Source organism: Gopherus flavomarginatus, chromosome 8, assembly GCF_025201925.1.
Source record: "Gopherus flavomarginatus isolate rGopFla2 chromosome 8, rGopFla2.mat.asm, whole genome shotgun sequence".
Taxonomy (NCBI): Eukaryota; Metazoa; Chordata; order Testudines; family Testudinidae; genus Gopherus; species Gopherus flavomarginatus.
This window is the reverse complement of record NC_066624.1, coordinates 30,498,594-30,515,200: the sequence shown is the minus strand read 5'-3', so window position 1 is coordinate 30,515,200 and position 16,607 is coordinate 30,498,594. Positions and strand designations below refer to the sequence as shown.

The following is a 16,607-nucleotide window of genomic DNA, read 5'->3' as shown; positions in this document are numbered from 1 at the left end:
CAGAATGTAGGTATGAAAACATAAGATTACTTGTAAGTAATTTTATCTTGATGGAAAAAAAATTATCATCTGCTATTAAAAATGAGCATAGATTCTTAGAATCCAAGTCAGACTAGATAAATCAAGTTAATAGATTATGCAATAAGTCTAAATGGCTGAAATACAAACTAAGAGACATATATTCTCCCTCCTCAATGCATGCATACAGCTACCATTAATTGTAATCTGTTAGTGGAAAAATATACCCCTAGAACTGCCAGTTGAATAAAGTATGCACACAAACATGCTTAAACATTACTTAGTGACAACTTTTCTTGCCAAAAGTCTGTCTCAAGTAGTCTCAACATTTTGCTGCCTAAATTTTGAGACATATATCAAGTTATCTATTTTAGTTAACTGTTGCTATATACATAATTTTTAGCATGTGTGAAATGAGACCCAACAAACAGAAACTTTGGACTTTTTTTCTCCTTTACAAGAAAGGGATGCTGTAGAATAGTTGCAGTATAATAGAATTTCAGTTTTACCCTCGTCCATAATTGTATCTCCTTCGTTATTTTAAAAACTATAGTATCAGTTATTTATATTGTTTGAAGTTGTTTCTCTGTTTGTCCAAATACAGAATAGTTACCTGGTCAGATACTATTACCTTATGAATTACAAGATGTGCCAACCATATTTTAGGCCTTAGTTTGGCACAGTAGTTAAGCACATGCCTAATTTTAACAAAGAGAGTACTGCCACTAAAAACAAGAAATCTACTCACATGCTTGAAGATAGGCATGTGTTTAAGTACCTTGCTGAACTGGGGCTTTAATGGACACACAAAATAGTTCAGAGTTGACTAAAGGGATAAAAGTACTGTAATGTTTCACAGCTTTACAGATTAAATATTTGTTAAATTTTCTTAGGGCCAAATTCTGTTCATAGCTACATTGATATAAATCAATGGGGGAATGGAGCAGAATCTGGCCACTGATATTTATTATGAGAATAAACCTATTTGCAAAATAAATAAATATATTTGCACCTTGCAAGCTAGATTTGAGGTTTCAAGTTTTCACATATAGGGCTGGGATCTCTCACAGGCTGACAGAGAACACCAATGAAGCCAGTGATATAAATGCCTACTATGCAGGACCACAAATTGAACACAATACAAAAAACCTGTTCCTTTTACTGGAACCCACATTTGTTAGTAGATCCTCCAAGAAGATGATCAATTTGCCAGGCACTCCCTCATTTTTCCTTCCTCTCAAATTCTCATCCCCCTGTTTCCCCAGAAAGTTCTTCTAATAACTCTGTTCTTCCTTCCTCAACATTCCTCCAGTTCTCCCACTCCTGAGCTATTCCTCACTTCCCAAAAAGTTCTGCTCCCCACTGTCACAATTCCTTGTGTCACAGTTACGGGGCAAACTGCACCTCTGACCCCTCCTGGTCTCTTCTAGTATACTCCTGTTTAGATCTCAAGCCTGGGGCCATTATTTGTCTCTTGAGGTTGAATCATGTATTTCTCTTACTCAGACAAGGGCCTGGTTGCAGTCTGCTGGGCGTCAACTATGACTTACCTCCGCGGGTCTGACTTATATTTAGACCCTGCAATTCTGTTCCCCCTGAGGCAATGACAGTAGTCATCAGTGATCAGACAGCCCCATTAAAGCAATGTATTATTTATTTAGAACAAAAGCATTTCAGGGGAAACATATAAAAACAATAAAACAGACTGTAGGCATATCTAGCTTTTCCCTAAAGCTTACAATTCCCTGGCTCTGGAAAGGCCCAGCTTCTTAGACTCTCTGCAGAGTATTTCTCTTGTTCAGCCTGTCTTCCAAGACAGTTTCTGACCAGTGACCCCTCCCCCCAACCCACACGCACACACTTTTTCTAGCCTGAAAAAGGCTTTTCAGACTCTTCAGTATTCTTCTGATCTCCATACTCCTAGCTAGCGACTTGTTCGAAACCGGAGTCATGATTCTTGACGCTAACAGCTTGCCCTGCTGTCTTTCAAGTATATGCTTGGGTGTTCTTAGCCTGGGAAGCCACTGTGTCACTTTCATATCCAGAATCCACAGAATTTGAGTATTTTAGGCATAAAATAAGCTTTCCCCTGCCCCCTGCCCTCAGTTCCCCTCACTGGCCAGGACACATATAGTGTTCATAAAACTATTACATAGTATCATGCATAACATTCAGAGGGGTAGCCATGTTAGTCTCAATCTGTAAAAAGCGACAAAGAGTCTTGTGGCACCTTATAGACCAGGGGTTCTCAAACTGGGGGTCGAGACCCCTCAGGGGGTCACGAGGTTATTACATGGGGGTGTTGTGTGTCGTCAGCCTCCACTCCAAACCCCGCTTTGCCTCCAGCATTTATAATGGTGTTCCATATATTTAGAAGTGTTTTTAATTATAAGGGGGGTCGCCAGGGGCAGCTCCAGACCCCAGCACACCAAGCACATGCTTGGGGCGGCATGCTGCGGGGGGCGCTCTGCCGGTCGTCGGAAGGGCGGCAGGCAGGCTGCCTTCGGTGGCATGCCTGCGGAGGGTTCACTGGTCCCGCGGCTCTGGTGGACCTCCCGCAGGCGTGCCTGCAGAGGGTCCGTTGGTCCCGTGGCTTCGGTGGAGCCGCGGGACCAGCGGATCATCCGCAGGCACGCCTGCGGGAGGTCCACCGGAGCCGTGGGACCGGCGACCAGCAGAGCTATGCTTGGGGTGGCGAAGTGTCTAGAGCTGCCCCTGGGGATTGCACTCAGAGGCTTGCTGTGTGAAAGGGGTCACCAGTAAAAATGTTTGAGAACCACTGTTATAGACTAACAGACATATTGAAGCACAAGCTTTCGTGGGTAAATACCCACTTTGTTATGCATAACATTATTACATATCATAGCTGTAGCTGTCATCCCTATAAGGAATAAAATTTCTCCCTGAAATGTCCACTCTACCTGCTGTCTCTCTCCCTGCCTCTCCCTCCCTCAGGTGAGCACATTCCCTCTCAGGCTGCTGTCTGATCTATTTAGTAATCAAAGGCAGCACCACTAAGAGGTGCCAGGCTTAGCAGCTTCCCCTGGCGCTCCCTCCCCTCCATCATGTGATCCTGATATTTAGGGCAGAACTTCAGCAGGAGGCTTGGACAAGATGGTGCATCCAAAATGCGTCTTTAAAGTGGCAACTTATTATTTAAGTTATTTAAACTTATTATTTATCTGCCTGTTCACATAACGGGTCTGCCTTTGTTAGGAGGCTGTGGATTGTTGGGTTAGTCATTTGAAAACCCAACCAACTGACAATCTGATATTTAAATTTGGTCAATATCTCTAGCCATTGCTGAGGTGTGCCTCAGTGCAAAAATTTTTATCTTCTACCAGCATCTTTGAACACAATGATGGAAGCTGGAGGAAGAAGGAAGGACAGTGTCTCTCCTGGAGGAAATATGGCCCTAGGGATGGAGTTATGGGGATATGAAGGCACAGGGCAGCTGTGTAAATTAATTAGTTACTGTTTGCAAAGAAGATTTATAGCTTTATGTAAACGCTATGCAGCCAAGGTATTTTGACTGTCATCCACAGCTTCAATGTTAGCACAGCCAAGGCCTGGTCAATATAGTTATGGCACTCCTGGGTGTGAAGTTTTGACACCCCTGAATCCTTCTATTGACCTAGCTACTATAGCACAGGGTGGTGGATTAATTACATTGACTGAAAAACCCCTTCTGTCACTGTAGAAAGCATTTAGTCTATGGTACAACAATGGTGTAGCTATGGCTTTGTAATGTCTGTACTGTTGACATGCTCTCAGCCTCCCGCACCCCTGCCTGAGCACTGCTGTCACCACCCTGAAGCATTTAGGGAGCTGGCAATGAGGTTCTAGTTTGGGCTTATGATAAAATTGTTTGAAACACTGGTTATTTATTTAATTTCTTGGATTGTTATGCTGGAAGTCACCAGGTGGCGGTGTTACACACAGTGTTCTACCTTTTTTCCTTTGTATGAGAGCAAATGCCCCATCTCTGAAGAAATGCTGCATTGTTACTGGTTATGTGATGTCACTGCTTTGGGTGGGAGCTGCTACAAACAGCAAGAAGGTTTCCTTTCTCCTCTAATCAGTTTTGTGGCAGGTTGAGATTGCTGCCCAAGTAGTTTTCATGGGAGCAGCTTGTCATCTCTGTTCAGTGACGTGTGTGTAGTGTCAATAAACCAGCAGTTTGGAGTATACAAAAGCAAATAGCCTCACCAGCCATTGAAATCAATGCAAGTTTTGGTTTCTGATTAATCAGCATAGATGTTCCAGTTAGTTAGGAGAAAGGTTTAATGCGTTTATTTTAAGTAAGTTGAAGGAGTGTGGAAGTCAGCAGAACATAAATTGAGATCTAGGGCAGTGGTTTCTTTCTGGCGACCCAGCTGAAGAAAATTGTTGATACCCATGACCCAACGGAGCCGGGGATGAGGCATTTGGGGTGTTGGAGGGACTCAGGGCTCGGGCAGAGGGTTGGAGGGCGGGTGTAAGGGTTGTGGGGTGCGGCCAGGAATGATGGGTTCAGGGCATGGGAGGGGGCTCTGGGCTGGGGGGGAACTGGGGTGCGGGAGGGGATCAGGGGTCTGGGCTGGGGGTGCACTCTCTGAGGTGGGGCTGGGGATCAGGGATTTGGGATACAGGAGGGGATTCCAGGTTTGGGTGGGAGCTCAGAGCTGGGGGTTGAGGTGCGGGAAGGGATCAAGGCTCTGGACTGGGGGTGCAGGCTCTGGGTTGGGGCCAGGGATGAGGGGTTTGGGGTGCAGGAGGAGGCTCCTGGTTTGGGAGGGGCTAGAGCAGGGGTGTGGGGTGTGGGAGGGGGTCAGGGCTCTGGGCTGGGGTGCAGGCTCTGGGGTGGGGCCAGGGATGAGGGGTTTGGAGTGCAGGAAGGGGCTCTGGGCTTGAGGGTGGGGCTCAGGGCTGGGGCAGAGGATTGGAGCACGGGGTTGGGGCACAGGCTTACCTCTGGCGGCTCCCAGTCAGCAGTGTAGTCGGAGTGCAGAGGCAGGCTTCCCGCCTGTCCTGGCACCACAGACTGTGCTGCACTCTAGAATTGGCCAGCAGCAGGTCCGGCTCCTAGGCGGAGGCAAACAAGCAGCTCCACGCGGCTGTCACTTGCAGGCACCGCCCCTCCCAGCTCCTGTTGGCTGGCAAGCGACCAGTGGGAGTGCGGAGCCGGTGCTCAGGGCAGGGGCAGTGTGCAGAACCCCGTGCCCCTGCCCCCATCTCAGAGCCAGAGCTACTGCTGGCCACTTCCGGGGCACAGTGCGATCTCGGAACAGGTAGGCACTAGCCTGTCTTAGTCGGGCAGCACCAACGGGACTTTCAATGGCCCAGTCAGCAGTGCTGACAAAAGCCACCCAGTGCCTTACATTCCGTGACCCAGTACCGGGTTGCAACCCCCAGTTTGAAAACCACTGATCTAGGGTGTCAGGAGTCAAACAAAGGTATCATTTGGGTAAGATGGTGTAGAGAAGTAGATTAGACTTATTTCAAGACTGTACACAAGTTATTTTAGACTTAAGGATAATTAATATAAATGAAATTCATACTCGGTTCTCTTTCCAACTGATCCTAATAAAACCAATATAATATCTGACTGGTCATAGAAAACAATTTAAAAAATATTCATGATTTTTTAAAAGAAAATTATCCCCTTTGAAATAAAGACACTTTGTTCATATAATATGAATGTGTAAAAAATACCTGATTTAACAACAGAAAAGAACTGACTTCATGAAACTTGCACGGCATTCAGAAAGATAAAAACAAAATTCTGTTCTTTGGTCTTGTCATCTTTACTCTTACAATAAAGTAACAACTTAGGCATCCTGCTTTTTAGAATAAAAGACCTACCTCTTTTGACTTTTCAAGCACTTGAAAATTTAAAACAGAAAGCCTAAAAATGCTGACCGTGTAATAGCTGGGTATTCATGGTAGGTGTAGAACATGAAAGGTTACAATATGGATCTGTGCCCACGCATTTCTTTTCAACTTGAGCAGCAGCATCCTGCTTCTGCTAACTCGGCAATCATACAGCCGACAGATTTCTGGGTTTTCTAAATAATGCATGGGATTTTCTTTTAACATGTCAGTGCAAAAATATCAATTCTGCCCTGTGTCGTTTGTGATGCTGATTTTCCTTGACAGCATTCCATTAAACCAATGAGTTTTTTCCCTCCTGATGGTCCCTTAAATATTCCTCTGAGTGATGTATTTGTGGTTTTTAAACAGATTGTGAAGGATGTTTGCATTTATGTGAAACCTGCATGCCAGGTACTGCAAAAAAAAAAGGAAAAGAGGAAACACTCCCCGTCCTCCCCAAACACACCTATCTCTGACTCCTCAAATGCCAAAAGCTATGTGGAAGGGGTGTGGGGGGAGAATTTTCAATTTTCTGCTTATCTAATTTATTTTGTTCTGGAAATTAAGCAACAACAGAGTGTACATTCAGAGTAACATTTGGACTTCCCAAGGAAATACCACTGGAAACACTTAGTACTGTTTGATATCACTCCTGGGAAAGCAAAAAAAGCATGTATGCATGTTAACTCCAAAAGCCAGCAAAAGGAAAACAACTAGTTTATCCTTTGCACAGTGGTTTGTACAAACAGGTACTGTCACTGATACTCTACACTGATACTTCTTGATTATGCCACTGTGGTACATAGTATTCTTAAAGAATAACAGAATAATGCCAGCTGTACTGTATTTTTACACCCTATCATTCATATTTTCCACTTAATCTACTGTCCCATATACTTCAGCTCTTGATCACCTGTAGCAAAGAACTTGTTTCACTGTGAAAACTACTATGATCCAAATCACTTTCAGATTCCCCTAGTCAATGATATGTTAGTTTTCCATAATCCATGTCAGCCTAATATTAGGACTGTATGATGATCAAATATATAATTTTAAACTACCTTTGTGCAACCAGAGAAGTTTTATATTGTTTGCGTTTTTTTTTGTAGGACAGCAAAAGTGGATTTTCAGCTTGGCAATCTGCACTCAGCTAGGTTCAGCTGTGAGCTTTAAACTCTTGCTCTTTTTCATTCATACCAAATAGTCTTTAAAGCGTTACTAGTATTAGTCATAGACTGTCAGGGTTCAAAGGGACCTCAGGAGGCCATCTAGTCCAAACCCCTGGTCAAAGCAGGACTAATCCCCAGGCAGGTTTTTGTCCCAGATCCCTAAATGCCCCCCTTAAGGATTGAACTCACAACCCTGGGTTTAATAAGCCAATGCTCAAATCACTGAGCTATCCCTCCCACTATGAGTCATTGCTTCTTTTTTCCCCCCTGCCCCATGTTAACTCTTCAGAATATAGCCAAATGACTGATAAATTGACTGATCTCCAAATATAGACTCATAGACTCTAGGACTGGAAGGGACCTCGAGAGGTCATCGAGTCCAGTCCCCTGCCCTCATGGCAGGACCAAATACTGTCTAGACCATCCCTAAGAGACATTTATCTAACCTACTCTTAAATATCTCCAGAGATGGAGATTCCACAACTTCCCTAGGCAATCTATTCCAGTGTTTAACTACCTTGACAGTTAGGAACTTTTTCCTAATGTCCAACCTAAATCTCCCTTGCTGCAGTTTAAGCCCATTGCTTCTTGTTCTATCATTGGAGGCTAAGGTGAACAAGTTTTCTCCCTCCTCCTGATGACACCCTTTTAGAAACCTGAAAACTGTTTTCATGTCCCCTCTCAGTCTTCTCTTTTCCAAACTAAACAAACCCAATTCCTTCAGCCTTCCTTCATAGGTCATGTTCTCAAGACCTTTAATCATTCTCGTTGCTCTTCTCTGGACCCTCTCCAGTTTCTCCACATCTTTCTTGAAATGCGGTGCCCAGAACTGGACACAATACTCCAGTTGAGGCCTAACCAGCGCAGAGTAAAGCGGAAGAATGACTTCTCGGGTCTTGTTTACAACACACCTGTTAATGCATCCCAGAATCACATTTGCTTTTTTTGCAACAGTATCACACTGTTGACTCATATTTAGCTTGTGGTCCACTATGACCCCTACATCTCTTTCTGCCATACTCCTTCCTAGACAGTCTCCTCCCATTCTGTATGTGTGAAACTGATTGTTCCTTCCTAAGTGGAGCACTTTGCATTTATCTTTATTGAACTTCATCCTGTTTACCTCAGACCATTTCTCCAATTTGTCCAGATCATTTTGAATTTTGACCCTGTCCTCCAAAGCAGTTGCAATCCCTCCCAGTTTGGTATCGTCCGCAAACTTAATAAGCGTACTTTCTATGCCAACATCTAAATCGTTGATGAAGATATTGAACAGAGCCGGTCCTAAAACAGACCCCTGCGGAACCCCACTTGTTATACCTTTCCAGCAGGATTGGGAGCCATTAATAACTACTCTCTGAGTACGGTTATCCAGCCAGTTATGCACCCACCTTATAGTAGCCCCATCTAAATTGTACTTTTCTAGTTTATCTATAAGAATATCATGCGAGACCGTATCAAATGCCTTACTAAAGTCTAGGTATATCACATCCACCGCTTCTCCCTTATCCACAAGGCTCGTTATCCTATCAAAGAATGCTATCAGATTAGTTTGACACGATTTGTTCTTAACAAATCCATGCTGGCTATTCCCTATCACCTTACCACCTTCTAAGTGTTTGCAGATGATTTCTTTAATTATCTGCTCCATTATCTTCCCTGGCACAGAAGTTAAACTAACTGGTCTGTAGTTTCCTGGGTTGTTTTTATTTCCCTTTTTATAGATGGGCACTATATTTGCCCCCTTCCAGTCTTCTGGAATCTCCCCCGTCTCCCCATGATTTCCCAAAGATAATAGCTAGAGGCTCAGATACCTCCTCTATTAACTCCTTGAGTATTCTAGGATGCATTTCATCAGGCCCTGGTGACTTGCAGGCATCTAACTTTTCTAAGTGATTTTTAACTTGCTCTTTTTTTATTTTATCTTCTAAACCTACTCTCTTCCCGTAAGCATTCACTATATTAGACATTCCTTCAGACTTCTCAGTGAAGACCGAAACAAAGAAGTCATAAGCATCTCTGCCATTTCCAAGTCTCCCGTTACTGTTTCCCCCTCCTCACTGAGAAGTGGGCCTACCCTGTCCTTGGTCTTCCTCTTGCTTCTAATGTATTGATAAAAAGGCTTCTTGTTTCCCTTTATTCCCATAGCTAGTTTGAGCTCATTTTGTGCCTTTGCCTTTCTAATCTTGCCTCTGCATTCTTGTGTTATTTGCCTATATTCGTCCTTTGTAATCTGACCTAGTTTCCATTTTTTATATGACTCCTTTTTATTTTGTAGGTCACGCAAGATCTCGTGGTTAAGCCAAGGTGGTCTTTTGCCACATTTTCTATCTTTCCTAACCATCGGAATAGCTTGCTTTTGGGCCCTTAATAGCGTCCCTTTGAAAAACTGTCAACTCTCCTCAGTTGTTTTTCCCCTCAGTCTTGATTCCCATGGGACCTTACCTATCAGCTCTCTGAGCTTACCAAAATCCGTCTTCCTGAAATCCATTGTCTCTATTTTGCTGTACTCCCTTCTACCCTTCCTTAGAATTGCAAACTCTATTATTTCATGATCACTTTCACCCAAGCTTCCTTCTACTTTCAAATTCTCAACGAGTTCTTCCCTATTTGTTAAAATCAAGTCTAGAACAGCTTCCCCCCTAGTAGCTTTTTCAACTTTCTGAAATAAAAAGTTGTCTGCAATGCAGTCCAGGAACTTATTGGATAGTCTGTGCCTCGCGGTGTTATTTTCCCAACATATATCTGGATAGTTGAAGTCCCCCATCACCATCAAATCTTGGGCTTTGGATGATTTTGTTAGTTGTTTGAAAAAAAGCCTCATCCACCTCTTCCACCTGATTAGATGGCCTGTAGTAGACTCCCAGCATGACATCACCCGTGTTTTTTACCCCTTTTAGCCTAACCCAGAGACTCTCAACACTCACATCTCTTATGTCCATCTCTACCTCAGTCCAAGTGTGTACATTTTTAATATACAAGGCAACACCTCCTCCCTTTTTCCCCTGTCTATCCTTCCTGAGCAAACTATACCCATCCACACCAACATTCCAGTTGTGTGTATTATCCCACCAAGTTTCAGTAATGCCAACAATGTCATAGTTGTATTTATTTATTAGCACTTCCAGTTCTTCCTGCTTATTACTCATACTTCTTGCATTTGTATATAGGCATTTAAGATATAATAATATTATATAGAACAACTGAAGAGAAGGAGGAGGAGGAGAAAAAGATTAAGAAAGATGCAATAAAAAAACTCTAAATTTGTGTTTCCAAATAAACATGTAGCCCTCAAACTTTTTGTTACAGTAAAAAACCCAAAGGAAACAAAACAAACCCCAAACCCTCAGCTGCTGTATAACTATATTTCTGATTTGACAGCTACAATTATAATCATTCAGGCATCTATTTCCCACAAATTCTCCACAGCCATAACCTTTAGTGATTAATTATAAAGTTCCAGGAGCAATAGTACATAGACTAATTTCCTAAAACAATAAAAGACAGGATTTCTCATTTGGAGCTAAATGAAACACGAACAGGTTGTTATTCATGCTGAAATCTAGATGCAGAGTCATGTTGCAGCCATTACAGAAGCTATTAAACGCAACCTTGAATCAAAAAAACTGTAGGTCTGTCTCCTAAAATAAAATAAAATGTTTCTCCTCCCATAAGATGCTTTTGACTTCTTTTTTCCACTTTGTTAGTAAAAACAAACTTTCAGAATCCAATTTTCTTTTTCATTCTGCATCACCATTTTTTTTAGTGGTCATTTAAATCCAAACAGTCTAGGTGAAAACATACTTTTGAAAAAGTTTTCCATGCACATAGGATTATTATGAGGTGATTTCATAGTTTTACAATACCCATAATAAATGAATCAAAGTTATAAAGTGTGTACTAACTCTTGATCTAAATGCCAACTTTTTTTCAACTGTTAAGCCCCTACTTTGATCAGTTAAGAAAGTTTAGCATTTCCAGGCATAAATGGGTGAAAGTTTGATGAGTAGTCTGTTGCTTTATATAGTAAAATCAGTAGTTGCTGATCTGGTGCCCTCTAGGAGAGTTCTATATTCCTATACATATTTCTCTTGACTTGAGAGATACACTTATTTTCTGTACAATCTGCCCTTTAACAGTAATCATTCAGAGAGTGAAAGATCAGCTAGGCTTTATACAAATAAGAATATTACAGAGATTAAGAAAAATAAAAATTGAGATTTTTATTGTATTTGGTTTGTTTTAACAATGGATCTTTTATTTTTCATCATGGAACAACTTTAGGGCCCAATCCTGCAAATATGCACTTGAGCAACTTTACCTAGTGAGACTACAGATATTAATAAAATATTGGCACTTTTAATCTTTTCTGCCATTTGGTGGGATTTTATGCTACCACAGTGGTATTACTGAATTTGCAATAAATTCAAGGACAAGAAAAGCAATCCTTTCACCAGATGTACCTAAGCCCCAGTCTCCAGCAAAAGTCAATGGAAATCTTTCCAATTATTTCAATGAGTGCTGAATCAGTTTCAGAATGCAGAGAATCTCACATGATACAAAGACTGTCATTCGTACATACTGTGCCTCAGCATACTTTGGGAATACTTACATGATGGTCACCCAGAAAACCTGACCATTAGGTAACCAAAATAATGTTAACTCTGTACTTGAAATATTCCCTAGTGTTCCTATCATAGGTATATCAAATATTGCAAATGCACGGCTGGTAGCTCTGACTATTATTAAGGTTGCCCTACACTTACCATTGTAAGGTCCTGTTTTCAGTTGCTTATAGCTTTGCCAAACTAACTGCTCAGGCTGAAATTTTACATGTCAGGTGGTTACCTCAGGCTGAACTTTCTTTGGAAAATTTCAGTCAAAACAGTTGAGCCATTTTGAGCAAGGAAGGTGTGAGCTTTCTGCCATTGACATGAAATCTGCCACAAACTGGCCAAGTTATAAGCCTTTGAAAAATCAAGAGTTTGCACATGGCTCAGTAGAGACTTGCTGGAGTTTAACAGCTAAAATCTCTGAAGATTACATCCTCACAGAGCATGCTCAAGCCTCTCACACCTCCTAGTGCTGACCAGATTGTGCATGCATCATCCCCACAGGATAACTTAGTATGCACCATCCTTCCACAGCTCTTATGTGTAACAGAACTGCATTCCTAAAGCGTCATTGAGCATGCTCCAGTCAGCGCTGCAGGGCAGAAACCAGACTTTCCCTACCATAGCTGTCTCCAGCTACGGTGTGGCTGACTGTTGGAACTGAGGGCAGGAAGCCTGACACTCCTGATAGCACCCAGGCAGTTTGGAGGAGGAAGTTGCCCAACTCAAATGCAGAGGGGAAATAGCCAGACCTTAATGTTGTGGTGGAGAGCCAAGACAGTGGATTGGGACAAGGAGCTTGGGGTGGCAGAGACTAGGACTGGAGGCTGGCAGGGGATGGACACTTGGAGTGGCTGGGCATGGGGACTAGGGATGGAAACAGAGCCAGTGGGTAGGCAGGACACTGAGATAGGATGAGGAGCTGGGGCAGAGTGGGACTGGCAGGGCAAGGAGGAATCTGTGGGGCAGGGGAGAAGACAGATCTGACAAGGAGCCAGGTGGCGGTGGGGAACTGGTACTGGTGGGGCAAAGAAACTGGGACAAAGATCTAGGGGAGGAAAGGATATGGACACTGGATGATAAAACTGGGGAGAGAGACTGGGACTTGGGGCCTGTGGGGATAGATAACGTGATGGGGAGGGCGGCTGAGGGAGACAGATCAGGGAATGAGACTGAGTAGGCAATGAAACTGGGAGTGGGAGTGGGTGGAAGATTGGAAGGAGGCTAGGAATTCTTGGGAAAAGAGACTGGGATCAGAAGCCTGAGGCTGGAGACTGGGACTAGATAGATAAGGTAAATAGTAGTGGGACAAGGAGCCAGTGGTGGCAAAGAGACAGGACGGAGGCTGAGACAGGTTGAAAAGGATGGGGTAGAAGTGGTCAAGTTTGGGAAGAATGGGCAGAGTCGGTACCCACTAAATAACATTTTCCTCCACAGTCTGAAATGGAACCCGAGATACTGCAGTATGACAGTTCCTCTACTGCCAGCAAATATTTTTGAAACCTAAAACCAGTTAGAATTTTTTTTGTTAAAACAGAAAAAAAGCTGTTTTGGCAAAACAGAATTTATTTTGCAAAACTGCATTGATTTTAATGAACTATCTGGCAGAAAAAAGTTTGAAACGGGAAATGTTTCATTTCAGAATCACTGAGGGCAGGTGTTACTTATGACTGACTGAAACATCTTATTTTCTAGACCAAAGTGACTCCTCTTTGTGGTGATGTAGCTCCACAAGTTTCAACACACAAATGGATTCATCTTATTCTAGGTTCTTTGAGATGTCTTGGGAATACTTCCTCTATATTCCTGACACAAACACTTTGATCTAGAAAATAAGATAAACAATCAGTATTCTAATTAAGAGAACAGCTATTTACTCTAGAAAAATTATTCCAGGCTTACACAAGGAAAAAAATTCAAAATCTTTTTTTCAGAAATTAAATTAAAAATTTTTTCCAAATGAAATTTTTCAAAACAGATTTTTTTCAGAATTTCTATTTTGCAGGAAGTGTCAAAATTTGACTTTCTGAATTGAAATGATTTTTTTTGAAATGTCAAAATTTCTCACCAGATGGAAATATCAAATTTCATAGGTTATAAGGCCAGAAGGGACCATTGTCTGACCTCCTGTATAACACAGCCCATAAGACTTCCCTCCATTAACTCCTATTTGAACTAAAGCATATATTTTAGAAAAAACATCAGATCTTCCTTTTAAAATTGCCATTCACGCAGAATCCACCACATTCCTTGCTAAGTTGTTCCAATTGTTAATTACCAGCACAATTAAAATATTTTACCTTATTTGGAGTCTGAATTTGTCTAGCTTCAACTTCCAGCCATTATACCTTTGTCAGTCTACTTACCCCATGTAAGTATCTATAGACTATGATAAATCACATTTTAACCTTCTCTTTATTAATCTAAATAGATTGAGCTCCATGAGTCTATCACTATATGACATATTTTCCAATCCTTCAACTAGCTTTAGAGAGTGTCCCATCTCCCGTAGTTTTAGCCCATATACAGGATAACAACCTTTGCTGCTATTATTTACTCTGTTATCTCAAGTGGAAGATGTTTGTGCAATGGATCTCAAGGTTCCAACCCTGTTCATGAATCAAGTGAGTATCAATATGATGCTACATGAGCAAAATTGTTTTTTCAGTTTTTTGTTTTTGTTTTTGTTTTTTTTCAAAACTAGGAAGTTACACACACAAAATTTCACATTAAAAAGACATTAAGGTCACAAAGTCAAGCACTCAAAAGTTAAGAAATGTCAAAATTAAAATTGCCTGTACCATCTTAATTCAGCCCTCTTGGGTGCATGCAATATGATACAGTGTTTAATTATATAATCACACACTACATTTTCTATCCTTCTCTGGCAATGAATCAAGGATGTGTAGTGAAGAAGGCTGTTATTCTTAGTACCCCTGCCTCATTTGTTACAGCAGTTTAAAAGTGAGACTGCAAGAAGAAAAAGGATGGTCTCATAATTAAGGTAGTTGAATGTCAACCTGAAGAACTCAATTCTATCCGTGCCTCTGCCACAGAGTTCCTGTGTGATGCCAGCCAAGTCACTTAAACCAAACTTTTCACATGTGGTCACTAATTGTGGTCCCCATTTTTTTGGGTGCCCCACTTAAACCCCACTTAAAGCCAAGTCACTTAAAGTCACTTAAACCAAGTGGCTTTTTTGGGTGCCCCACTTAAACCCCACTTAAAGCCAAGTCACTTAAACCAAACTTTTCACATGTGGTCACTAATTGTGGTCCCCATTTTTTGGGTGCCCCACTTAAACCCCACTTAAACCCTTCAGTCTGATCTACAGAAGGGCTGAGCACTCTCAGCTGCAACTGAAGTCAATGAGAGATGTGCTTGGAATAGATGAAGAGCTACATAATGCTAACAACTCAAAAAATCAGGGCTCGGCTAAAATAGTGGATACTTTGGGGCTTAATCTCCATGTGCCTCACTTCCCTGTCTGTAAAATGGGGAAAATACCCACTCATCTCACAGGGTCTTCTGAAAATAAATTCATTAACATTTTGTGAAGCACTCAGACACTATAGAGATGAGCACATTAAAAAAATCATGAAGAAATGAATAATTCTCTCTTCAGAGCAGGATTTGAACAGTGTGCAGTTAAGAAGGCTTGGGGTCACCCATTAAACCAGGGGTCGGCAACCTTTCAAAAGTGATGCACCGAGTTTTCATGTATTCACTCTAATTTAAGGTTTTGCATGCCACTAATACATTTTAACGTTTTAGGAGGTCTCTTTCTATGAGTCTATAATATATAACTAAACTATTGTTGTATGTAAAGTAAATAAGATTTTTAAAATGTTTAAGAAGCTTCATTTAAAATTAAATTAAAATGCAGAGCCCCTCCCAGACCAGTGGCCAGGACCCGAGCAGTGTGAGTGCCACTGAAAATCAGCTCATGTGCCGCCTTTGGCACACGTGCCATAGGTTGCCTACCCCTGCATTAAACAAAGAGAAAGCAAAATATAGAATTGCTGCTAATTACAGTGAGCACTATCAATTCTGTGCACTGAATGAGGCAGGGAGTCTTTTAACTCTGGTATTTCCTAGCTTCGCAGTGCTTGATTTTGCAACCTGAATAATGTTCTTTTAACATAGTTTCTAATGTGTAATTTAAGGTAAAATTAGAGGCAACCACTGTAATTATACTAATCCTTAAAACTAGCCATGGGGTTTTTCTATGGGAAAATTTCTGCTCAGCCATTAGGGCTGAGAGGAAATATATTTTAATTATCAGTTATGTTTTCAATCATACCTCTTACAATATATACTCATGAAATCTCACAAATGCAACTGGGCTTGAAATTTGAAGAGACTGTATCTGAAGGACACAAATTAAATGATTATTCAGTGTCCACTAATTGACATGGGTTCAAAAATGTAAACAAGAAATAAATATTCTGCATACTGGATTTTTCTGGGAGGAAGAGGGGGAGTTAAATGCATGAGTAGAAAGCCCAATTTCTTCAATACAGATGAGCACACACAATTCAGTTATAGTGTGTATGGTAACACCCATTGTTTCATGTTCTCTGTGTGTATATAAATATTTTTACACAGAGAGAACATGAAACAATGGGTGTTACCATACACACTATAACTATATATCTTCCTACTGTATTTTCCACTACATGCATCCAATGAAGTGGGCTGTAGCCCACGAAAGCTTATACACACACACACACACACACACACATATACAGAGATTGGTAACACCCATTGTTTCATGCTCTCTCTGTGTATATAAATATTTTTACACAGAGAGAACATGAAACAATGGGTGTTACCATACACACTATAACTATATATCTTCCTACTGTATTTTCCACTACATGCATCCAATGAAGTGGGCTGTAGCCCACGAAAGCTTATGCTCAAAAAAATTTGTTAGTCTCTAAGGTGCCAC

General features: G+C 41.5%; 1 protein-coding gene across 4 annotated transcripts in view; it reads right to left on the bottom strand.

Moving 5' to 3' along the window:
* DACH2 (dachshund family transcription factor 2) overlaps positions 1-16,607 on the bottom strand; it is a 544,577-nt gene that overhangs the window by 143,430 nt on the left and 384,540 nt on the right. The window lies entirely within an intron of this gene.